The sequence below is a fragment of the Parus major genome, chromosome 2 (genome assembly GCF_001522545.3).
Source record: "Parus major isolate Abel chromosome 2, Parus_major1.1, whole genome shotgun sequence".
NCBI classification, from domain to species: Eukaryota; Metazoa; Chordata; class Aves; order Passeriformes; family Paridae; genus Parus; species Parus major.
The window spans coordinates 107,301,758-107,329,238 of NC_031769.1; the positions used below are offsets into that span (position 1 = coordinate 107,301,758).

At 34.4% G+C, this 27,481-nt stretch overlaps 1 long non-coding RNA gene across 2 annotated transcripts; it reads right to left on the bottom strand.

The window, feature by feature from the left end:
- Positions 1 to 243: 243 nt before the first annotated feature.
- Positions 244 to 27,481, bottom strand: LOC107201039. 2 transcript variants are annotated; one of them, XR_001519968.1, is made up of 8 exons: positions 27,404 to 27,481; positions 26,746 to 26,845; positions 16,590 to 16,719; positions 11,184 to 11,353; positions 9,148 to 9,269; positions 5,595 to 6,080; positions 4,585 to 4,762; positions 244 to 4,153 (listed from the first exon to the last, which is right to left on the bottom strand). It is a non-coding gene; the product is annotated as an uncharacterized LOC107201039 (long non-coding RNA). The 2 variants fall into 2 exon arrangements; XR_001519967.1 differs by having other exon boundaries at positions 244 to 4,762.

Sequence of the window (27,481 nt, forward strand, 5' to 3'; positions counted from 1 at the left end):
TCTAAAACAGTTTAGCACAGTTCAATATGATGGAAATTTTGAACCACGAACAAGAATCGTAAACTCTTAACAAAAATGAGATTTCAAATTCCTAAGCTATATCTTTACAGAAATTTTATTTGAATTAACTTAATTTAATTAAAAATATAAGAATGCCACAAGCAATGTACTAAATTAAAATTTATAAATTATAAATCATAAATGCATCTAAGGAACCATAAATATAATTTATAAATTTATTAACTCAGTAGCTATCAATCAGAAATTTTAAAATATTATTTTTTCTTGTTTTCACAATTTATTTTATAGGGAAGGATGTGTCCATTTAGGAAAGACATAGCATGGGGTAAAGTGGCATAAATGGGCAGAATGGACAGGAAAGGTTTGCAATATTGATGGCAGTAGCATCTGCTAGGGCAATATAATTAGTGAAAATCTGTTTCCAACTGGCAAGGTATTTAAGAAAGTCAAAGAGAAACAAATGACACATTTGTATTCTAATTCAAGGATCTTTAGCATCAAGGTGATACAAAACCTAGCAGGATCACAGGGAAAATAATATATTATAGGAAGGAGAGAGCATAATAAGTTAAAGCAGCAATCATGACTTGTACTATCTACAAGTTTGACAAGAACATTGTTAGAAAAGTTTTTGTAAATTAGCTATTCCATAGAATTGAGAACTAAAAAAAAATAATAAAATAAGAGATTTAACATTTAAAATTTTGGAGTGTGAAAATGGACCTGAATGTGGAATGTAAAACTATTTTTCTGAGAGGAGTGCTAAAGAATTTCTGATAGCCCCTGAATTCTGATAAAGGCAAATCAAATGTGATGGCACTGTCAGACTCTTAGTCCAATATTCATTGAACTATCCTAGCTGCTGCTATTTTTCACTTGATTTTTGAAACAGCAAAGGTCATTTTGAGACTTTCATCACTCAAGAATGAATAAGATTAGAGAGAGCATGAATTGATTTATTTTAAAATAAATAGAAGGATGGTTAACAGTGCAACTAACATTTTCCTTTTCAAATGGGAAACACTGAAAAGTGCTGTAATGCTAATAAAGTCCACTGGACAAAGGTGATCTAACTATGAGAAGGTTTGGAGTCTCTTTTTTCAGTCTATACAAGTGACACTAGGGATAAATGTACATTTCAAAGAACTGGGAAGAATGGAGCCGAGGTCTGATTTAAGATTATCTGGATTAAGAAGTCAAATGGTGAAAAAAATATGATTTTTTAATGAATTGCACTTTTTGAGAATATGTAAGTTTATGTACTATTTTCTTTTGTGTATTTTAATTGGCTTATTATTTTTAAAAGTACCACAGTGGTAGAACTTGTCTTTGAGACATTGTAGAACTTTGTTAATAACCACAGTCATAGGATAAAGGGGCTTTGTGACAACAGAAAAGGGTATATAAAGATACTGTATGTTTAATGTTCAGTTTAGATTATCTTTCCAAAAGATGGATGTAAAGCTAAATGTGAACTTCTGTGTCCACCATTAAAACACTGGGGAAAATAACACAAGAGAATTCAAGCTTTTCTTCCAGTCAGGCAATCTGTCATCACTGTAAGCACTGCTGTCTGCTCTGTGGTTTTCTACTGCCAGTCCTGTGCTCAGCTGCCATCTGCCAGCCCTCTCTAATTGCTATCCAGCTTATACCACTAGTCACTCACTCCTCTTTCAGGTAGTTAGCAGTCAAACTCGCTGATGTCTGTGAAATTATCAGGTCTGAAAACCCCTCATAAAGAGAAACTGGAATCTATTAAATTTAGGCTTCTGGAATAATGGTCATGTTTTTTTTGTGTTTCGTTGTACGAGGACAAAGGGGTTCTAAGATTGCTATAATTTCAAGGCACTTTAACACACTAGATGCTCATAGTGTAAAGAACAGACTTAAGTTCCTGGCTCTGGCTGTGCATGCATCATGCATGCTATATTTGCTTTCCAGAACAGACAACTGGGTACTCCCAATATGTGAGGAAACCCTCACAGGCCAGCAGTACACACCTGACAACTTGCCTTAGCCATTAAGAGCAGGTTTAGTATGGGTTTTTATAAGGAGTCCATTTGTGTGCTTAAGAGTTCCTGTGTTGCTGAAATTCCAGTTTGAGAGAGTATCCCTTAAGGAACTATTTTTACTTGGAAAAACATGAGAAAGCCCATAAGTTTGTTTCATCTGTCCCAAAAGCCAGATACAGACTTGACTCAACTGCCAGGTACTCTGAAATTCTGAATGTGTGTCTTGATTTTCTATTTCAATTGTGTTTATGATTTTGACAATTTGAGGTCGACTGAAATAATTTTTTGGTCACTTTTCTCTATTTTCATACCCAGTAATTGCAAATGAGAAAGCCTGTTTTATTTTCTGTGTAATATTTGAATTAGGTTTTGAATAGTTTATAACAAAAAGAACACATTTTATATTTCTCATGTGTAAGAGGCATACCAATACATTTGTACATGCTTGATCAGGACTTTGTTGCATGCAAGAAGCATAGTTTAGGTTAGACAGTCCAAGAGCTCTAAAATAGGAATTGAACTTTCTGCATAATTAGTTCTCTAAGTTTTATGCATGGATGGTATAATACTATGAGCTTATATAAAATTATTTTGCTTTAAAATAGAATGAAATTAAACTTACACTTGCCAGTACAAATTGTCTTTGTTAATGTGCCCTTCAATCTATCCAAGCAGAAGCTGAATACTTAGTTGCAGAGCTCAGCACCCCATCCTTGAATAATAAAGCCCTTTACTATTTCTATAATGTTTAAACCAAAAGTTATTGTTGTAAGTTACAGTATTTTCTTGTCTTTTTTGTCTTTTAAACACAAATTATTAATATATTCATTGGTTAAATTAGACTAAAACAGTGTATTTAAACACTGAAGTGAAATTTTAACTTGTGCAGCAAAGCAAATTTTCTCCTAACTTGATAGATGCTTTGGCAGAATTGAAAAAAACAATTAAAAAATACGGCTTGTAGTTTTTGCAAGGCAGCATCAGAAAAAATGTTGGCATTGACTTTTTCTGTGCATGTTAACATGAGAGGAAATCAGATATCTTTGATATTATGTGGAAATGAGCACTCGTCTAAACTCTCAGTAAAGCTTGACTCAATTTCACTCTTACCAGCTTAGTTTAACAAACATTTGCAACTAACTTTGTGATGCAGCCCCAGCTCTTTCCCTTCAGAGATCACTAGGCTGAAAACTCCAGCCTTACTTTTCCAGCACTAAACTAAGAAAAGTAAATTGGTCATTAGTTCATGTAACCATTGTTTGAGACATTCCATGAGTGTCTCTTAATCTCTGCTATATTGTGAGTACATTAATTAATTGCAAAACATATAAAATAAAGGAATTGTGTAAGCTTTTGTAAGACCAAGGGCAGTAATAATGTCCATAGATATGACAGGACTCCACAATCTAATTCAAGGCCTTTAATATTTAACAGAAATTGAAAGTGCAGTAGCACATTTACAATCTCATTCTTCAGATGGTATAGAAGCTGACCCCTTTAACTTCTGTGAGGCAAAACACAATGCCAAAAAATTACATCCACATTAACTTGGAGCTATCAAAAGGTAAAGAATTTGAAATTTCCTTTGGCAGATGTTGCAACAATTACCAACCTGCATGATCAAAAATAGGTATCTTGCCATAAAATTTGAATCTCTCTCAGTTAAATTTCCACCAACTCAGTTTAATTTTCTCCAGATAGCATCTCTTAAATTTTTTACCCATTGTTGAGATATCTGTAGAGTTACTAATTTAAAACATTTGAGACTTTATTTTACTTTCTCTTTGATAATGTAAAAATATAAAGCTTTTTATAACTTTTACTGTAAAGATTTTCTTTAAGCCAGTATACTATCTATCAGTGCATTTTCTCCAACGACTTTAATCTTTCATCATGCTTCTTAAGTATGGATGCCAAGTGACTACTTCACTACTTCCAATAACACTTTCAACCATTCAGAATATTTTATTGAATCTTTCTTCCTATTCTTTGCCCTTTTTCTGCAAATCTGCAGGATCCCACTTTGTGAAGTCATACAGTTCTCTACTTGTAATCATCTCTCTGAAGGATATCCCATAATCTTCTGCATCAAATGGTTTGTCCTTTTGCAAGATATTACTCTAGGGATTGAAGCAAAAAAGTATAAAGCAGATAACAATGAATTAAGTAAATACTTCTTATTGGATTTGAAAATTAATAGCTCCAAATAGGATAGGAAGCTTTGAAAATATATATAGCCCCTAATTGTCTGAGAGATGCACTCAGTTTGCTCAGAGCTGTCTTTAAACGATTAGTCAGACAGAACCTTTGAAATATTTTGGCAGAATTTAACAGAAAAACAAAGAATTATTTTGGTTTTATGGGCTCATGTGCTATAAAAAATGTACTTACAAAAAGCCTCAAAAAGGACTTATTGCTTGTCTTTTTTCATCTTGTAGTCAATTCTTTTATTTTTTTCCATGCAAGATGCTACAAATGGAAATGGATAGAAACAGCAACAGACCAAGAATTTAAACAAAGCCCTTGTTATCATGTAAAAACTTGCTGTTACCTGGAACAATAGGACACTGAGACATTTAAACACACTCTGGATTAGTTCCTTCAATCACTTGCTAAACTGTTTGGAATGACCATCCTTATAAAATTGTGGGTACTATGGTAACTGAATATTTCAAGGTGTCATGGAGACGGACCACTCTTCTCCTGAGATGCCAGTCTATTTGAGTCTGCTGTGGAAAAGCACAGGAGAGGCTTTTTTGCTATCTTCTAAGTTCAACTACTTATAAAACACATTATTTTCAAAACTATGAAATCAAAATTTAAGTGAAATAAATGCAGTTCTCACGCAACTAAACCTCCTTTGTAAAAAGAAGCAGAAGAGTAAAATTTTCCTCACTGCGTAAGAAAATAATGAAAAAAAGATCTATCACTTTCTTTAGTGAAAAAAAAACAAACCAATAAGATGCTCTGCCGTGTTTTTGTTATTTGTCTAAAATTTAACAGATTTTGTATATGATAATTCCAACTTAATCCACCCATGTAGTTTTAGCACTTGATCACCTCTGAGTTTAAAAAAATTTCCTTTATTGGTTAAAAAGACAAAGTGGCTTGTTCTGTCATAGATTTAAATTAGATGGTTGTTTTTTCTTACTTTCCCTAAAGTACTGTACCAATAAACATTTTACTTATCCTAGTAGAATGAGATTCCCTTGATGTAATGGTATTAGCTTCAGGAAAGTAAAGAGATAGAGATGAAAAAGCCAGATTCCTTCCATTGCTTCTGATGTCTCATCTTAGGTTTGTACTGAAATTTTGCCTTGTTACTCCACTTCTTTACATCAGTAATGAGGATCACAACAATGGTACCCAGAAGCTTTTAGCATGATATGTATAGGGCTGAAATTTTTCAAATTCCTCTCTCAAAACTGTCACTATTAGTTTTGACGTAACTTTGTCAGAGCTGCTTTGAGGAATAATTTATATTATTTGTATTATTATATACATTGTCCTTAACTTCAGAATCAGTGTCATGCAAATTTTGATTGGACAAGTAAAATTTACCTGCTAAATTTGTTTGCCTGAACCTCACTCCAAACAATTTCTCTCCTTCCTTTTTCTTCAAGCAGTAATTGGTCTTCTCTTCCATTTTCTTCCAAAATTCAGATTTTTTTTTCTTCTCTTCTATGACTCTCTGGTATAAGTTTAAAGACTCTTTCATGACTAATTTTTGAAGCTTCATTTCTCTTGGCAGTCCCTTATTATCTTACATTTGCTTCATGTCACAAGTGTGGTGCTGTTGCCCTTCCCCAGGACTCATTAGCACACTAATATTCTGCAAGCTTCTGGTTTTAGGTTAACTTGTTTAATTAGCAGCAGAAATAACTTATGAAATAAACATTTTCCAGATGTTGCCTTAAACTGGGCTCATTGTGTGCTCTGCTCTTGCAAGTGTTTCCATCTCTCTGCAGGAGAGTACGAGGAAGTTTATCAGTAGCAAGGTGCTACAACAATTAATGTAATGAAAAAGCTGAAGTCAATTTACATTTCCTGCAGAAGGAAGCAGAAAAAAGGAGAAGGGAAATGTCTATATGAGCTTTTTACTTACTATTTTTAAAAATATAATTAACATTATTTTAAAATTACTTACTTTATGCATTGTTATTTGAATTCCTGACTAAATAAAATTCTGAATGCTGATTTGAGGACCAGGCTCTTTTTTGCCACAGAGATTTTTTTAGTGTTTATGAAAAAAACAGACCATAAATAGATAGTTTCATGAAAACAGCACAATCAAATGGAAAAAATAAAGACTCAAAAAGGTTATGAAAATTTTCATGCTCAGTATACAAAACCATTCATTCAAAATGGCATTGTCAGATATATTTATGTAAGGTTTCTAGAAGGGAACATTAAACTCAGGAATAGTTAACTTTTCTTATGGGTTGATCATCAGATCAACAAATCATCAGATAAACAAATCTGCAAGTAAAAGAATGGCAATAATAGGACATAAAAAGAAAGTATCTTGTGAGAAAAAAGAATTTTTAGCTTCTTCCTGGAGTTTTTCGTCTTTTATAAGGACAGAAAATGACATCAAGCACAGCAGGAGATTATTCAGAAATCAATTTAAGCTACATTATCTGAGAGCTGATGACCTTGATACAATTATAAAATGTGTAGAAACTCAAAAGCTGCAAAAAAATCCCACATTAACTCCAAGTCTTGTGTTCCTTTTTGTATTTTATTAATGTTAATATGTTATTAAAATAGCAATAATATTTGTAATGTAAAAGCAACTGTATTTCAATAATTTATTGTTTATATTAATAATATGATATGGCCTTCATTTAGTTTAATTAACAGGGAACAACTCCTTAATAATTTTACCAGCCAAATCTGATGGTTTTCAATAACAGGAGCCTGTGTTTCTTCTATAAGCTACATGAACTAATTGTTATAATGAAATAATTAAGCAGTCTATAAAGTCTTTGGTATTCTAATTTCTGAGATAGAGCTAACTTGAGTACCTAGAGTGTGGACCTTTTCAGTGGCTCTAATACCACTGAAATTCAAGTGTTATGACCTCTAACTTTAAATAAAAGTAAAGGTAAACACTGATCTATTTTTTAGATTTGAATATATATTTTTTTTCTACTTATGCTGGAAAGTTTTAACAGTTTATTTCAGATATTGCCACAATTCTTTAAAAAAAAATACAAAAATATGTATCTTTGAACTAAGTTGTCCTTCTATCAGTTATTAAAAAGAGTTTAAAAGAGTTTGGTTTATTTGTTAGTTTATTAATCCACTGGAATCAATACCGATCAATTTATATTAATTCTGGAAACCTTGGACAAAATCCAAATGTCCTGATACCTTAAGCACAAGACCATTACCTTCTCTGACATTACTATTTTAAGAACATTTAAAAAAAAAAATATACATTTTCTATACGGTACAGCAAAAAGGCATAGAAAACATTGCTTGGACTAAAAGTATTCTGAAAGTAGGAGAGAGACAAGATAGTGACCTCAGTTATCCAAGATGCTATCAGAGATGGAGACAGCTAGAAAATAATCCTGAAACAATACTTTGAAAATTATTTCTCTCTCTTGAAGGTACAGTTATCTCTTGAAGGTAAAGAAATATGATATTAGATGACATGATATTAGATTATTAGATACCTTTCTCCTCTTAAGATTTACTCTACCTGGGTCTTTCCTGAAATACAAGAGGAAGAGAGCTGTTGCTTTTTAGAACAAATAATGCTGGAGCCAGCTATGGTCTCATTTTATGTGGAATAGCCAGGATGGAGAAGATGTTGAGAAAAATGAAATTTTACACCTCATTCAGTGTCAGTCAGAGATGGAAAAGGAAACTGAACAGAGAAGGGGAAAAAGGGCAGCCCCACTCTGCTAATCCAATTAATTCAGAAAAGTTTCTTACCAGAGGAAAAAAAGTAATGACAATATCAGGAAGAGAAAACGCTTTTTAGCATAACACCATAGATGTATCATTTAAAGATATTGAGTCTCAAACTGGTTCTTCAACTCACATCTCCCATGCATGGAAAAGCCTCCTCACCACCAAATTATAAAGAAGTCCTTTGATAGCACTGTGTGTGGCTGATTGCCTTAAAAAAACGTCCACACATACTCCCCCCTGACCGTTTCTCATACCATTATACTACAATAACTTTATAACCCATTTCAAAAATAAACCTTAACTTTAGTGTCAGTGACCAAGGCTAGTGTAGAAAATTTTCTTATTTTAACATTTCTTTACAGTTTATACAGTAAGGTTGTGCTGGTTTTGCTGGTTTTCAGATTTTCTTATTGTCCATCAGAAGTTTGAATTCTAGAAATTAATAATAATATTTTGTTCTGAGGAGAATGGTCACACCTAGTCAAAACAAAATAATAAGCTCAGAATTCTACTGCTTTAAGATGTAGAGGTTGTCATGGGGAAATCCAGGGCTGCTTGAATGTATTTTATTATAGTTAGGAGCCATTTTACCTTGCTTCAAAGATCTGTTACTTTTACCATGAATATTTCTCATTGTTTTCCACCGCTGCTATTTTCTAAAAAAATTACTGATAGATACCTATCAAGAATCAAGGAATAGTGTATGAAAGTGCTGTAGTTTTCACAGTTAAAATTCTCACAAACAACCAGATTCAGGATTTTGACCAAAGTGTTTGCTATGACTGCAGATGCATGTTATGCTCTGTACAGAATGCAATGCCAGACGGAGTAAATTATATCAGGGCCCCAGTGAGTAAGGATGAATTCTTTGCTCACTTAAAAGCCTAAACAAATTAACTTGCAATGAGTAAGTCAGGGGACAGGAAATATTGCAGGGTGAGGCAGGAGAAGGGGAGAAAATTATCATCTTTTACCCTTTCATGTTCTATTTCTGATTAATTTCTCAATTTAAAAGGTTCAACTTCCCATTTTTCTGATTTCCCATGTGTTGCTGAGCAGTACTTGAATGTGGTATTCACATATATAAGTAAACAGTGCTTGCACTCTGTTTACTCTGCTATTATACTTAAATTCAGCTACAGCCATACAAACAGTGATAAAGATTAGTAATAGCAATGAATAGACTTACATTGTAATGACTTGGACACTCAGTATCTTATTGGAATGACCTGGAGTGAACAGATTCATCTCCACATGTAATTGTTCCTATCAGTCCCAAAACCAAGAAGTTTTCTTTTGCTTCTGGCTTTACTAGTAATACAAAGAAAATTATTAGTTTCAAATAAACTTTTTTTTTTCCATTGCACCAAAATTTCAATTGAGAATTAAAAAAAAAAAAATAAAAATACAAAGTTTTTATTTTCTTTTTTTAAATGCAATGACCACAGACAATTCTTTTCATTGAATTGAAGAGGTAAAGAGATTTGGAATAATTTGCCCAGGCTGTGAAAGTCTGCTCTTAATTTGTTTCCTTCTTCTCCCTCAAAACACTAATTGTGAGAAGCCAGTTCTATGTAGTAGGGAATACAAAAATAAATAGTGTGTTCAAAAATGCCCTCTCTTAGAAAGTCTGTAAGGGTTTAAGATCACTTTGAAATAGTCTGGAAAGTAGACAACAGAAGAGAAGAATTTCAAGCAGAGGAGCTATAGTGTGTGTCAGGAGGTTTCAGAGAAAACAGCTGAGAAAAAACATAGAAACAGTGGGATGGAGAATGAGGTAGAAGAAATCAGTAACATGGTAGGAGTGATGAGAAAATGGGCAACCACAGAGGATGAAGAGCAGCAGGAGAAGGAAAATAAATAAGAGATAAAGTAGGGGGGAAAAGCCAGAAGGAGAGGAAAAGGAAATCGAAATGAGAAAAGAGAAAAGAGATTAGGAAAAAATCGATTGCACAAAGCTCGAAGGAAGAAGGTACTGAGATACTACAGTGATATAAAAGCTGTAGAAGTGATTGTATGTATTATATAAGAAATTAAATGAAGGTAAGTGAGACAGTCTCAAGGGAAAAGAATGAAGCATCTGAAGGGAAAGAAGAAAGAAGCAATTAGGACAAGAGAAATTACGCTGGGTTAGAAAGGCCAAAAGGATGGACTAAGGCACACGGGTAGAGTCAGTCAAGTCTGAACTATCTTATTTTGAGTCAAAGATTCTCACCTAATTCTCTGTGAATTACCACTTTTGTATTTGAGCTATGAACTTGAAAATTAGAAAGGTAAGAATTAGTTTAAACTAAAAAAATAAATTTCTCAAGAGAAGAAAAAACCTGAATCTGCATGCAAACAAGATGTTCTGTGTTTTCCCAAATGCCTTTTATTTTACTGAGTGACTGCTTTCTATGGCTACATAAGATGTACCTCGGAGTGAAGCGCCTGAGGATTTATATCATCTTAGATATACCCTGCAGCATCCTAATCACAGTTGTTCTCTCTGACTCAGAAAGTCCTTAAATGAGGCAGAAAGCATCCCCACCTCATTTCATCCAGATTTTTTTTTAATTTGTGTAATGTTATAGCACATATCAATGTTGTAAGTTCTTTCACCTTCCAATTTTTTTTCAGAGATATTTAGAAAAATCGTCTTGGTTCATGAATCAACTCGAGGCAAATTTTTTGAAGCAACAGGGAGATAGCCAAATATATACTAAAATTCAAGAATCATAGCACAAAAAAGCATGATCAAATACTGGTATTTACAAAAATGACATCACAGACTACCTGAATAATATTAAATTAATTAATATTTGGGACTAAATTAATTTGTAGAAATTGTAAGAATCTACGGTCATGAATTTCTTTATTTTAGAAGCAGTCTTAGCTGAAAGATAGTGAAAATAAGTAAGGGTTTTTTCAAATCAGTTGAGTTTTACCCATAAGAATGTATTATTGGTTGTCAAAATGTCAAGCTATTTGATTTCATGACAAATGAAGAGCTAGAGAACAGAGATAAACCAAAAAAAAAAATTATTTACATGTATTTGCCCTCTCCTCTAGTCAAACAGAAGAAAATGCAAATGCAAATGTGCTGTATCTTGGATGTTACTGGAGCCATGAATTATGTAAGACAAAAAACAGATAAGCATATTGAAAATAATGCTTTTTAGCTGTGCGGTTCACGCCTTTGCTAGAACCCCCCAATGGAAATATTGTCCCACAATTCATCATTACCTGTTTTGTATTCCAGGCATCCAGACTCACACTCCAATTGCATTGTTGTGGATAATTCAAACTTTTATTGTTCACTCTTTATCCTGCAGGAATGTCTGGACCAACTGATGCAGGGAGTATTTTGCGATGTCCTTTGTGTTGCCCTCTAGCACTCCCCCATGTCTGTGATCCTAGATACGAGTTAGGCAAATTGAATTTTCTGTTTGAGCTCTATAGTGCAAGAATATCTGCTTGGCATTTTTTTTTTAAATAAATAAGATTCTGCATTTTATTTTCTGACACTTTTTTTTTCTTTCTGGATAAAATCTTGGAATCACAGGGAATTTTCTGGGCATTGGTGAAGATATGGCAGACTGCAGTAGGATTCTCGTGCACTACATAATGTAACCCACAGATATGACTAAAATATTTCAGATATGGAGATTCTGAAAAATAATAATGGTCAGTGCCATCAAGTTTGTAAAGAAACAATTGAAAACTGGCCTCTACATATTTATGTAAAGCCTAATCACTTTCTTTCATGGGACACAAGGCTCAGAAAAGGAATTTTAAAATAGAAAGCCTTCCAAATAATGAAAATCCAAAGGCACATGCTCAATGAAGTATAACACAGAAGTAAAATAAATAGGATGGAATATATAAAAGAGAAAAGATAGCAGGTGATGTCTTGGGGAAAGTACACTATGTAGGAGAGGAAAATGCAATGTACTCTTAAGGGTAAAGTCCAATCTCCATTACACTGATGAAAATAGTGACTAACATCATTGTCAGTTTCATAAAAAACTTGGAATGACTGATGAACATAAAAAGTGAAGTTAGCAGCAGGAGCAGTTATTCCACTCAAAACAAATTAGAAGCAATTTTGTTCCAATAACCAGTTCATTTCTATAGCAGGACTCCAACTGAAATAACTATTTTTCATCAGAGAAAAAAGGAGGGATAGAAAGTACATGGCCTAGATGGCCTAGTGGATGGAAATTCAGTGGATATGCTTGGAGGAAATACAAATATAATTTCTGTGACTATCAGAATAGAGTGGCAAGAAAATGAAAAGTACAGATAATGAAAGTCAGTTGTCCAGAAAAATACATGCAATATATATATATTTATGTTAAAATTAACTCTAATAATAATAATAAATACAAGTAAATTAAAAATATGCAAGTTGTAAAGGCTTATAAAGATTTGAATGGGCATACAGTGGCATGGCAATAAATATGGAAAGCATCTGCAGATAAAATGAAAGGAAAATTAAGAAAAACAGGTTGATATTGCTGGAAAACAATTGGTGTCTTTTACTGGGAATGAAGATGCACTGTAAAGAAGAAAAAAGTCAGAAACTGATGAATTTTCTAGAGAAGAAAGCTAAAAAATATGTATTTAGGATGATGCCAAGTATTGCAGGTATATGAATAAGTTAAAAAACATGAAAGGAACTAACAGACAAAGAACGATTTTAGAACAAATGGTCTTCTAGGAAACAAATTTGTCAACTCTACTGAAAGAAGGTAGAAACCACACTGTGGCTGAACAATTCCTATATACACAAAAGTACTTTGCCAGAGAAAATGAAGTAGTATGTAAACAAGAACTGCTGTAAAAGAGTGGAGAAAACCTATGTCATAAATATATTTTCGAGTCCCATTCTCTGTTTAGAGTCCTCTTGGTATCAAGAAAAGGTTTTGTACATCCTCACATGTTAAATCAAGTCTAAAATAAATTGATGACTGGAAAGCAAAAGAATAAAAGTAAAATTTGGGATAAAATGCTAGGAAAATGAATTATTTTAGTTTTTAATGTAATAGTAGGTCTACATGTGAAAATTAACCTCTGAAAAGTGAGCATTTTCAAAGCACAGCATTTGATGATGCAAAATCACTACTCTACTGCATGAATTGGGAAAACAGCCTCACACTCAGACTCTTGTTCTGTAGTTTTCATCTACCATGTATAGAGTAAAATCCTGCCTGCACACAGATTATCCACATAAACAATTCCTGAATGTTTTCTGCAGATTCAACCCCTTAAGACGGAGAAGCATAAAGTGCAACAAAAAATTCAGGTTTAGATGGTGTTTCTTTTTTTTTTTTTTTTAAGTTATTTTGGTTTTTTCATTTAATTTAATTCTCAGGAAAATAGTTAATTTGACAGCTTTGAAGACTTAAGTGTGTGTCTTAGTACAGAAACATACTGTCTGTAATTAGAAATTTAGAAGCGAGGAACTCATTCACAAAAGGTTTGGAAATCACTGAATTAGGAAAATTCATTTGTTGTCATCGTCTAAGTTTGCTGCAGAGGGTACAGACATCACAGACAACACAGTGAACAATTCCATGGATTTGGGATCTTCCATACCTATATATTAATTCTATTCAAATTTTTCCAGGCATGAAATAATACTAAGAAGTTTTAGTTATCAAAATAAGTAGAAGATTTAGTCTATACCTTTTCTAAGTCTTACTCCAGCACTCTGTAATATGTAGCATGGGGTTTGGAATTACTCTAATTTGAAAAATTCTTGGGAAATAAATTGTTTTCTCAGAAAGTTTTGTGTATCATAGTGTCTTCTTCAAAGGATTGGTTAAAAATGGTTCTCTGACCTTCAATACATAGAGAACAGTCTTAATTTGCAATACATCTTTTCAGTGTTTGTGAAAATGCAATGAAAGAGAAGATGCTTTTGCATTCTAGTGCTCATGAAACCAATTTTTTTCCAGTAAGTTATATCCACAGATTGAATTTTAAATGTCATTTATCTAAGAACCTGTATCTGGACCAATATCCCAAAAAAAGGAGTTTACATGTTTTAATGTTAATACTTTCCAACTCATTTAAAATGAACTTCTGTTTTTGGATGTGCCAACTGTACCTAAAATCTGCTTTTCAGTTAACTACCCAGAAAATTAGGCACAACATTGAAATCTTTAAACTTTGCCAATATTTAGACATGTAAGGGGGAAGGGTTTGGGTGGTTTGAGGTGATTTCTTCCTATAAAATCAAATGTGAGAGCCATTTTCATAGTGTTCACTCTACCCATTTTATCTCTGCAGCCCTAATGTTGCAGGAAGTGGAGAGAATTTGTGTATTCCTGTGGCAATCACTTGTCCTGGAGGAGGCATAGAACAAAATGCAGGAGCAGCTACTATCACACCCTATCTATCAACAACACAGCCCAACACCAAAGCTATCTGCATACATGAAAATCTGACAAAATTCTTGGTTCCAAGAAGCATTTGGACAATGCTCTCAGGCACATGGTGTGATGTTTGGGGTTGTTCTGTAGAGAGACCAGGAACTGGACTTCTGTGATCTTTGTGGAGTTCTTCCAACTCTAGATATTCAGATTCTGTGATTGATTGTATGATCTGGTCCTCGTGTCTTCAGTCTGCCACTGATTTTAAATATTTGCTAAAGTGTGCATGTGTGTCTATCTGCCTGTCTTTTAACAAGCAGTCAGACTTTGTCTCCTTTCCTTTCTGCTTGAATTTGTTTATTGGAAAGAGGGATAAGAAACTGAGGTTGTTCATGGTGCTTGAACTGAATGCAATTGGTAAAATTCCAAGTGGTTGACAAGAAATTCTTAAGACTAATGCTGCTGTCTTACTTTCTTCTTTGGATTTTTCTATTACCTGTGGGATATTTTGCAGGTTTCATTTCAGTCAGGATCTTAAATATTATTAATTCCCTTCTCTTTAAGAACTATGTGTCTTCAGCTGCTTAAACTAAACACAAGGTCATTAATAATCCAAATGCAAAAAGATTACATGAGTTGCTACATTTGATTTAAGTTCAGCTCAACTAAGCAGTCTATTAGGTTTTTTCTCTTCAGGTTTAACTTCTTAGCTTCTTCCTTATTTGTTTGCTTCTATTTTTGTTTTGTTTTGTGATTTGTTTGTTTGCTTTTTAAATAAAATGTCAAACAATGCCCTTAGGGCACTAATTTGAAGCTCTAGATCTGAAGCTGCAAACACCTATAGACACAACTGGTGCAACTCAGCAATTCAGAGGAATGCCAAAAGAGCATCAGCTGTACACACTGTGGGACCACCAATACAAGAGAGAGGAAAGAGTTATTTGAGGCTCTAGTAAAGTTTGGAGTCTCTTGTATATTAAATTATAAAGTTGCTCTTAAAAACCAGAGTATTATGTGTTTCACCTGTGCTGTTCCCTCTACCATTGCTTAGCTTACATTATCAAGCAGCCTGTTCTAGTTCTTACAGATATAAAATGTTTTCTTCATATTCAAGGAGTGGCATTTTTGTTTCAGATTTAAAAAAACAAAAAACAAACAAAAAAAAACCAAAACAAAAAAAACCCAACCAAAACCAAAAAAAACCCCCAAACCAATACAACCTATTGTCTCCAAATGCTTTCAGGGAGCTAAGTATATCAAAATAAGTGGAAAATACTCTTCTGCTGCAGAACTGTGGGGTGGGGGGGAATCTTATGAGTCAGATATTTACTCTTTCTGTTTTGTTCTTGCAGTGAAGGTCAAACACTTCAAATGAAAGAGTTCAAGTAGCTGAAACTGAGTGAGGAACAAACTGTGCATAATTAGAATGCTCTGTTTTGAACAGCTCCTATATTTTTGACACAAGTGAATATTTATGCTGTAAAGCCATATTTTGTGTTGTGCAGCCCAACTGCTTGTCATACAGGTTTTCAGTATTTCTCTTTACAGCATATATTTTGCATTCAGAATTCATTATGCACACATCACAAACACTACACAATGGCTGAGTTTAAACAAGTCTGTTTCTGTACTTTTGGATCAGATACAACTGGCAGACTAAAGTATAATGAAAGCAGCAAACCTCAATGATAACTGAGCAGCATATTCTGAAACCTACAGACACTTCCAATTACAGGGTTTCCAAACAGTTCTTTACCTTATAGAGCTGTTTTAAGGTACCCATACTTTTATAGCAGAGCCTTGAAAAAATTCCAATCAGAAAGTAATAAGAAGGAAATTTTTCTTTCCTCTTTTTAGAGCCACTCCTTTTTAAAACTTAAAAAATCGAAGGAAATTAAATAAAGTCCCAAAATTTCTGCTTTTAGTCTGTGAAAATCTTCCTGTCTTGAAAAGGATTTTTGTCATAAAAATAGTATTTTTTTAAAAAAAGGGGGAGAAACACCTTATCTGGGTTTTCAAAAGCAATTATTAAGTAGGTTTGATTTGAATTTCTGTATGAGAGATGACACTGAGCAGTCTTAAACCTTTTGCAAAGCTCCAAAGGAACAACCAAAATCATTTGACATTTTGGGGAGAGAGAAAATAATAAAATTGTGATTTCTTACTGTAACAGATGGCACTATTCTTCTCTGGATGGTTCTTCCACTAAGAAATTTTAATATAAACATATCTGTTGAATGAGTTGAAATCAAAGGTCAGTACTTAAATTTACCTTGCTTTAATTCATCCTGCTTTGTCAATCCATTTCATTTTGCACATTTCCCTCCCTCCTGCTCTTGCAATCAGCAGTGCTTCAAGTCAGAAAGCAGAGCCACTCAAAAGACCATAGCTAAAAGCAGAAACTGTCATCAAAGAAAAATAAAAATAACATTAAATGAAGCAGAATTTATTCTAATCATATTTTAGCAGTCATTTGAGGAAAGCAGGTGAGCACTCTGTATGAAAAGGTTATTCAGTGGTTACCAGACTGAAAATCAATATGTGCTTAACTTCTTGTCCACATCAAGGCCTGTACTGTGGTCAGGCAGGAAAAGTCAAAACAATTAGCTGGTCATGTTCAAGAAGAAGCTTCTTGTCCCTTATGGCCACTTTGGCTGAAGGACACAAGGATATATATGCAAAAATAAGTGGTTTTTTTGATAATGTGTTTTCTTTTTTATGGACACAGTGTTCAGACTTCATAAGTTGGCATTTGAACTGTGAACTCCCACCCCAGCCACCAGTTACTGAGATATACAAGCAGTCTCAGTTTGTAATCCTCCCCAAAAACCCATAAAAATAAATAATTTAATAAAAAGATGAAGCTGATGAGTTTCTTTAACACAGCAGATGCTGTTGTGCTGCCATAGTTGAATGTCCTGTACCTGGCACAACTCACTGTAGGAAGAAAACACAACAGAGTAAGATGACTGAAACAAAACTGGAAACCACTACAGAGAATATTCTTGCAGCTCAGCTCTTCTGGCAAACTCTATGACCTGATTGAAAGTGACACAGTTAGTCCAGTCTTTAAAATATCACACTCTTTTGTGAAGGCCAAATTGAAGATGATGTTGTTTCATTTTGGTTAGCAAAATCTGTTTGGAGGACTAGGTCTTCAGATGAGAAACTTTTGTTCACCATAGCGAACCATAGGTACCAGATATCAAAGACACATGTAGGGTTCAAAAATACCATTTCATGGTCACTTTGCTGGGAAAAAAAACCAAACAAAGCCAAATCCAAATCTAAATAATCATCCCAGAGCACACCAGATTTCTCACTGTCTCTACCACTCCCAAATAATCACCCCCAAATCAACAAAATGTGTTGAGTACCAATGGAAATGGGCAAATAAAGTGTTGGGGTTTTTTTCTTTCATAATTTAGTGCACAAAGTAAAAGGATAGCATAAAGAAATCCAGCAGCTGTCTTCTGCCTTTCTTCCTCTCTGAGAGCAAGTGCAGGAAAGCTTTTCAGGCAGAACAATGACAAAGGAATGTTCTTCTACACTAATGTAGCACATGTATTTAATCAAATTATTACCTCTAAAAAGATTCTTAAGAAACATTATTTTTGCACTGTTTTATTGTTGCACAAAGAAAGGAAAAAAAGTACATATTTCAGCCATTTTGAAATATGAAAAATGAAACATTTCTGGCTACTTAAATGAGGGGAATGATATAATTTAATTGTGAATGACAGTTAAAAGCATCCATATCTGGGTTTTCATCCTGTAAATTACATTTCCCTACCTGGCTTGGCAAACATAAGATAAATAATGCATTTTTCCTTTATTTGCATATTGGCTTGCTATGAAACTAGTGACTGTGATTCACAAATAAGTCTCATGTCTGCTTGAGGGGGGGAAGGGACTTCTCTATTGTGTGATGTGTGTAGCATTTTAATTGTAGTGGACATTAACATTCAAGATTGTGAAATAACCCCAGCATCTATCCTCATATAGCAATAGATTTATATCTCAGAACATGTACTGAAGTTATTTTCAGGGGCTGTGTGAAGTGGTGTTGCTGAAGGGATTCTACTAATAGCTGGAAAACAGCCAGTTTATTCCAGTGATTTCAGCTGTAAAACAATGATGAGCAAGAAAATTGGAAACATATTCAAATTTCATTCTAATACCCTATATAGTCACTGTTATTTTATTCATTCAAGTACAGTTAAAAGGTGCAGTGAAAAAGATTGAATATAACCACACATAAACCCCCCAACAGGATTCATGAGTTGTTCCTGAAGATTTAGGTTTATTTTTCCCAGCTGAAGAAAATGTGAAATCCTTTTTCTTCCCAAAAGCAACACTCAACCTGGGTCTCTTTTATTATACATTTTACAGGCAAATATTGAAAGTATTGAAAGAGCTTTATCAGAGATACCTAAGGACTAAGCCACATGTGAGACTTGTGATAAAATACTTTCTTTATTTTGGATTTATGTTTATACTTTTGCACTATTACTCTTTCTGACTTTATTTTTGAAAAGGACCATTATAAAATGTCCCACTGATGAACTTCTGTATTGGACTTCTTGCAGAATATAATTTCCTAATTATGCCCATGGAAGTAATGGGAACATATCCCCCAGGATTCTCTGGATCCCTCAAATTTGAGACTCAGCTTTTCAGAGAAATTACACTTTATGAGTCTGTGCAATAGTGTATTTTCTTCTGAATTCAGAGAAGCTCTGTCAAGATTATAGATACATGGAGAGACATGAAGTGGTTCAAACACGGAGATTTAAAAGAGCCTTACTTTTGAGTATGGGTGCAGCTGTGACTTACAGAATAAAATATAAAATGGCATTCTACCACATATGGGTTATAAAATTAGTTACATTTGAAGAAACTGAAAAAAATGGGTGTTTGGGTTTGAATATGGTATCATTTACTTGCATTTTTCTGAACTTGCCTGGAGGTGAGTAAGAGTTGGTTTTCATATACTTCATGAAGACACCACTATGACAATGAAGATCCTGCTCAGGTGAAAATTTGTGCCTTGGAGAGCCAGAGGTGAAGAACCAGATTTTGATTTCTTGAGCTCCACTGCCCTTATTCACAGTCTAGAGTAAGCAGCAACCAGTCTTTTGTTCAGAATCAGACAAAAAATATGGTGTGTCTTGTTCCTGCAGAATGATAACTTCTACAGCTCCCAAAACATTCCTTGGGTCAATGATAGGATTTATTTCACAGCTGACAGAAAGCCTGCAACATTCTCATGAGGAGTACACTGTGCCAGGTTTGTCCTTTAGATTTCAAAAGCCTTCCTTTTTAAAAAGTCAGTATGGTTTTTATGATCTAGAAGGGGGAACAGCAATTTATATTAATTCTCTAATTCCACCAGAAGGCCAAAAAGCAATGGCATTTCTGCTGTGACACTGCACTTTGCTATAAAGTTAAATTGTTTAATTGCATGGACTCTAGAAGTGGTTACTTTACAGTTTAAATATTGGAATCTGTTAATCAAGGTTGTCTTTTTATATACTAAGTAGTTACAATAATGAATAGTCTATTATTAAATGTGGTTCACAGTCATTAGAATTGTTAATAATCTGTTTCAACACTTTCTAGAAATTGTGGTATGACTATTTTTTATTCTTAGGCAATATGAGACATTTTTGGTTACAGCTATGCTGAAACGCTTGTTCTGAGAGGCACACTGAGGTAACTCCTTTGATGACAGATACTGTTTCTGGCATTTTCAATTGAGTTTTGTAGCCAATCCACCTTGGCTAGAGGGGCCATGAAATTATTGAGCAAAGGTCAGATTTTCTTAATGGATATAAATATCCATACCACTTCCACAGGCCCGTCTGCGTTTCTGTCCCTCTCTCTCATACACTGAAATCAGTCCTTAAGCATATCAGATTTTTTGGTTTATGACTGCATAATCTGAGTCAGTTAATGTTATTTTTTGCTTTATAAAATAATTTACTTTATAAACATGTTTTGAATCAAGTAATTAGGGTTTGGGCAGTCTGAGCATTAAAGCATCTGGTCATTCCCACAAGAATGCCTGCAAAATTTCTCCCTTATCTTAGAAGATACAATATAGGCTACTGAATTGCTTATGTCATATTCAAAAAGGATGATCTTAATCAAAAGGTTGGAATTTTCCTCTCAGATCTGCAAGGCAGATCTCCACTCCAATATTATTCTTTCCCCATATGCATGGAACTTCAAAGGATTATATTTGTAAAAAGAGAAGAATATCTTAATCAAGATCAGCCATGCACATCTTGAGAGCAGAGTTTGCATCCAAATGAGGACTGACTGAAAAGTGAAATGTTCATTACTATGACTAGAATTGTGTGCAAAATTGAGAAAGTAATTTATGCTGTCAAGTTCAAAAAGGAAATGGACAAAGCGTTTCAGTACACATGAAAGGGAGCCCTCTCTTGTTGGCGCAGGAGAGGATGAGACAACTCAGCAAGGCAACTCAAATACCTGTGAGCTAAACTGTGCCTGTGAGCACAGCCCTGAGCGAGGAACAGTGTGTATGATGAACCATCCTGAGAGATACATGCCTCCAGGTACAAGTCTCTGAGATGTACTTCCCTCCTCGCTGCTAGTTTATAACAGAGGAAATTCACACCAGCACTGATTGGCAGACATGTTGGAAGACAGGCTAAAGCTGATGAAATAAAAATCTCTCAGTCCTCTTCTCCTGCTTTACACACTTTTCCTGAATGCAAATATGTCCTTTTTTTTTATTATTTCTTCAAGGAAGAAAACTAGACTGTATCTGCCTCTAATAGGCAGGTATCATGGACAATTGGTTAATTGGAAATGCAAACTGTTGTAGACGTGGATATTTTTAACCGCAATGCTTCAGAAAGATCCTGTCACTGTTGCAGAAGCTACGGGAGAAATCTGACCAAATTAATTCAGGTGTGTTCCAGATTAGTCACGGAGGCAGAGTCACTGAGGCCATCTAACCATCTATGGCGGGAGCAGCATATGGGCACAGCCTGCTGTCTCCCCTCTGAGACTGCTTAAGGAAGCAGGCCAGGAATACAACCTATGTTTCTGGAAGGGTAGACAGGATTCACTTAAACCTGATGGTTGGGTCCTAAATAGCTTGTTTAATATATTTAGACTGAAAAAAGGCATGCAATTAGTGTAGAATTTGGTCTTGAACAACAGCTATATGCATGAAACATATTCCTGCATTAAGGTAGTCAGATCACAGTCAGATTAAAAAAAAAAAAGTAAGCCTTGTTCTTTAAAGTATTAAAGTATTTATGTCCCTTAGCTCTGTGTTCAATGCATACAGTTCAACAGGTAGTTCCATACCAAGAGACCATCTGCTATACAAAATGTAATCAATCTCTTTTTATTAAAAGGATAACAAAACTCCCCTTTTTTAATACTGCCACTCACAGCACAAACAAGGGCATCCTTTGTCCTTTCTGCTCAGCCACAAGAAAGAAGAAGAAATTATCCCTTCCTAAAATAATTTGCCCAGTAGAGGTTGAAGGCATGTGGCCATACCCCACTGATGTCCAGAGACTTTTGGAAGACAGAGGTCTCTCTTCAGAGCCAGGAAGCAGTGAGGTGTCACCCTTGGTGCCACGGCTGTGCATGAAGAGAGGGCACACATACAGTGCAAATTTTGGTTACATAAAGCCTTTGTGACAGCCCATACTCAACGATGAAATAGAAAGTGACATCTTAAGGTAAAAATCATAAAAGAAAAATACTTGGAAGAAGCAGCTGTTCTCCCACTGCTGCCTCATCCTTCTTCTGTCAGTCATAAACCTTTCTTGCTCTTTTATTTCAGAAATGCATTTGGCTTATGTTAACCACATCAAATTATGGTTTTGATAACTAAATAAGCAAAAAACTCACAAGTATCTGCATTAGCTCAGAATTTAGAACACCAATTATTTTTTTCAATCAATTTTTCATTTCACAGAAACTTAAAATTTGAAAATAATACAAGCCCACTTCCAGACTCATGATATGCAATAATGTTTCCGGATCATACAAAATTTTTCCAGATTTTTTTTAAAATTACTATTCCATTTTACTTTATGTTGCAAAGAAGTAAATTACTTTAAAATAATTTAAGTTAATAGCATACTCTTACAGTAGATGCTTACAAATGAAATTAAACCTTCTCATAAAACATGAAAGTACCAATAGAAATATGTTTTTCCAAAGCTGACTACAAAATTACATCCTCAGTCACACAGAGAGGTTTAGAGGGCACTTCTGTGCTCTGAAAACACCTAAGATAAACTGAAAAATAATGTTTAGAATCTAGCCTGCTATGTCTAAGTGACAGCAGAACACATATGTTTTGGGATTTAAACCTCACAGACTGATACACTTTTACCCCATAATGTTTTTTATTATGATTACTAAAAATTATTGGATATGCAATGGAAACATGGTGCTCTATTACATGACTCCCTAATGATGGGAAAACTAATGTCTGGGCAGGCTATAGTGTGTATTTCTCTGCAAGGAGTCGCCTTTATATTACAAAAAGGAAAAGGAAAAAAAAAAAAAAATTAACTCTTCCTGCTCAGTTGCTCTGGGATGTAGTTTTTGGGATTTAAGGGCACATTTGAACTGGTGCATCCTGGTCCCTTTGGCTGTCCACTGGCCCAAGGAAGGCCAAACTTGTAAACCTTTGTTCTTCAGTGGTGTCCCTCCTTATTTTGTGCTCAGTTTTTCTGTTACACCCTTGTTCTGAAAATAGTCATGTAAGTATAAAAATATTTCCTTTGTTTATAGTTTTGTTTATAGTTTCTTGTTGCACCCCAGGGTTGATGCTAAGTGCTATACAGTGGTGGATATAGATCAGATATCACATTTTTAATATTAGTCCAAGTGGATTAATATGATGGTCTCTTCCTCTTTCTAGAAGGGAGAAAACTCTAGAAAGGTGGGGAGAAGAACATATTTTTCTTGCTTAATAATGGATATCCTGCTTTGTACTCAAATATGTCTGCTCTGTAGATGAAAACCAGTGAAATCCAGGAGAAACTTGCAGTAAATGAGTACTCTAGGCTACCTGCTGTAGTTTAGCTAATGAATCCTAGCACTGCACTCAATGGATGCTACAAAACAATGTAAAACAAGGCCAAGTTAATGGCTTCAGCCTCATCAAAGATAGTAGACTTTTATTGTGGTTATAGAATCATAAAATCACTTAGGTTAGAAAAGATCTTTAAGACATCTAGTCCAACTGTTATTAATTATTTCAAAATTAAAGATTTACAGAGGGAGAGAAGTGCTGAAGGAAAAGGATTTGCTTCTGCCTCAAAGTAATATATTGACTCTTTCCCAAATATTCATGGAAGATTTGGAGACGTACTGCACTGCTAATATTCCTGTGTGAAGGAGCTGTGTACTTGAGGCAGTATCAGTCTCCAAGTCACCAACTGCCTTAGGCCTTTCTGCTGTGACTGTGAATTGTGGTGTTCTAATTTTCACTGAAGATAGGGGAGATGGAGTTTCCCATAACTTTTTTTTTCCCTCACAAGTGTAGCAGCAACATCATATCAAAGGTTGCAGGGAATATGGGCAAACATTTACATGTCCATCATATCCATCCATGTACATCCCTCACATATATTTTCATTTTTGTAACTCTTTAAATGTCACTGCAGTAGAGTCAAGAGCACAGATACTCACTTTATTTTTTTAATTTTTTTTCCTATAAACTTGGCCATGCAATCTCCCTCCAAACTCAGAGCATGTGTTTCTGTTGGGGAAATGGAAGACCATTTTCCTGCATATTGCAATGAAATCAAGGTCAGAAACAATTTTTCAAGACCAAATTTAAGTTGAAATAAAACCAAGATGTGTAGGCAGCAAAGCAGCTGTGGTCTGCCCCAATACTTCTGGACAGGGAGATCAAACTTCAGGGGCCACCGGGAAGCATAAATATTGCACATTTAGAAGATTTGTATTAACTAGTAAATTTGTAATCCAACAGATCTTGTGTAGTGGGAAAGATTGATATTTCCATGCTAGTTTACATGTTGGAATTCTTAGTGGCTACATTGTTAGCCACTTTTCTTATGTCATACTTTCTTGGCCTACTTGAAAGAAGGGACGCAAGGTCTTTTTCATCCTGTTGGAGATGTCCAAGCACTTCTTAAAGGATGGCCCTCACTTGCTGTGTTTATTAAGTTTGTTCTTCCTTTATATTTTTTTTCATTTGAAAATGAAACATTTCCTACAGAATGAAATTGCGGTTTGACACAACACAGTGTAGTGTGTTTCTTAGTTTTATTTCTTTTCCCAGTACAGAAAAACTAGAAAATACATTAAATTCAATTTGAACAGATATTAGGGTTCATCTCAGCAACCAAACTGGGGAACAAAAAAAATCAATTATTCATTTAGCTTTCATAGGAGCTGTTTTTAAGTAGAAAGCTCACATTTCTAGCAGATGTCTACTCTATTTGGACTGCCTAATGGCTTTGGATTAAAAGCAATCCCTAATTCAAGATGTGTTCAGGAGAAAAATGAAACCATCCTCTAGTTTTTGTCCCCTGGAAACTAGCAAGTAACAAATTCCAAGACCATATATTTTCTTTCAGTTTTAGAACTTTTAGAAAAGCTCACAGACAATGAAGGATGAAACTTTGGTAGATGTTTCATAAGATATATGCTTGCTTCAAGCACCAGCAATTAGGTGGGCATAAGGAAAATGCTAAAAAAAAATGCCAAATTTTGGCCAAGTCCACAAAAACCATGTGTTAAGGTTTATGTGATGACCTGTAAAGGGCAAAATGTGGAGGTAAAAATGAAATTAGGCTGGACAAATAAATACTGTATCTCAAAAGACAACAGAAGCCATATACTAAAAAAATAAATCAGAAGTCCCTCTATTGAAAGAAAACCACCAACTAAATAATCAAAGTTGTTACAAAAGCATTGTTGTGTAATAATTTTAATCTTTTCTCTTCCAGAAGATTAAATCCTTATTTTAGTACCCAGAAGCTTGAATTCACTATGAAAAATGGCATGGGAAAGAGAAATTTAATTCATACTCAGAGAAGTTATAATTGTAGAAGTAGTTACCAGTACAATCATGTTCACAGAAGCAAAGAACTTGCAGGGAAAGTTGGTGGCTAGTGTCAGAAATTATTTTTTTCAGTTGCCATTTCAATAGTAAATGTTCATATAAATATTTTTAATAAGAATATACCATATTAGAAAAAAAAATCTATTTCTCTGAGTTTAAACTAAGCTGAATTTCTTTGTGAATACTCTGTGTCATACTCCTGTTGAGAGAATGACAGAGTTATTCACTGAAGCTGTTCAATTAATGAACATATATTAAAGAAAATTGCAATCTACTCAATATGGGGAAGAGGTGAAATCACTGAATAAATGATTTGTTATGAATTATTAATGCACATCTAGCAAATATGCAATTCCCTCTATTTTTTAGTAAACACTACAACATTTGGTTTTCAAAAGACATTAAATAATCAGTCAACATATCAGCTGCTGTCATTTTTCAGTTGAGGGCTGTGAAAAGGTCTATGGGCCAAATTCAGAGCTCTTTCCCTTCAATGAAGGTTTATATTTATCCCAAAGTCTTTAGTCTCCCTGAATTTATACTTTCTAATGAAACTAAAAGCTTGACTTTTCTCTAATCAGTTTAATTAATTTAGACAATTAAACATTTTTTACTTTGTAGCAATCACAGCTTATATGATATATATTTTTTAAAAAGCTTTTGCTATCTGCTTCTTTTTCTTAACGTAAAAATGTCATTAAATAATGCAAGTCAATGCAAAATAGAAAATGAGAGAGTTACACAGTTGTCCACCTCAAAAGTTTGCTGGCTGATTTTAACAGTGCTGTAAGAGCCCATAAAGATTGTATGGAAATTACAAAATGGCCATACTTTTGCCCAGTCATAAAGAGATTCACATAACTACAACAAGGAATTCTATGCCTCTGAAAGCCAAACAATGCAAAGGGACTACTTATGATAATCTAAGAAGATTCCTCATTGAAACTTTACTGCATAGAGAACCATAGCTTCTGGTAAAAAACTCCCCATTTTAAGAAATTCTGTGCTCACACCTGAGAACGTAGAGCAATCCAAATATTCTGCATCTACAGAGATGGAAGAGCCTATCTGAAAAGACACAGTATCCTGGAAAATTTCCATGCTCAGAACTTCAGTTAAAAAAAAACTCAACAAAAAAAAAACTTCCACAAGAGAGACTTTGTGAAATAGACCTATAATTTCATTTAATCTTGTGTACAAAAATGCGTCAGTAGGAAAACTTCATTTCTCTGGTGACATTCCTTGCTCAGTTATGCATTAATTATCATTATAAATTCTTACCTTGGAGCTATTAGATCTGCTCAACATTATAATGCCCTGCACTTACCACATTTTTTTTGTCCTCTCTCCACCAGTTTCATCTGTTAGCTGGTTTATCCTGGGATGTTCTTGAAGGGAAATGGGAAATCTGCCAACAACTTGATTTCCTGGTGGAACATGGTGAAATTGAAATTACATGTTTTGCTAAGTGGCAACAATGTTTTCACTTTAAAACAGCAGAATATAATTTGTTCATTTCATAGAAATATAAGCAAACTTTTACTTTTTAAGATGCAACATGTCACTTCAATTCACTGGGAAGCAAAACAGTGGCATGGTATTAACTGTAGAAAAATGTCATATGCATTAGTCTGTTCTGGAAACAAGGTGCTCATATGACCTCCCGGCACCAGATAACTAATTAGCTTTGCCTGTTTGGGATTACTGACTCCAGCTACAGTACTTATCTCAACTAATTACATGTTTTCTCTCTCCCATGCCAGCATCAATTGTGTAAGCAGAGATCTTTTATAATGATGCTCCATACTGTCAAGGAACAGATCGATTCCAAGAAATCTAGAGGATGTATTTTTTGAAAATTAAAGCAATACAGTGATTGCAAATATAGCACATAGCAGATGTTAAACTAGGTCATCATGTGTCAAACATGTCAGATATTTGACTCCAGCTATTTCTTTGTCTGATTCTCTGCTTTCCAAACTTACCTGGAGAATGGAACCACATAGTTCTTCTCAAATCTGTGCCTCACAGAGCTCTTTTCCCATACATCTGTGAATAGCCTA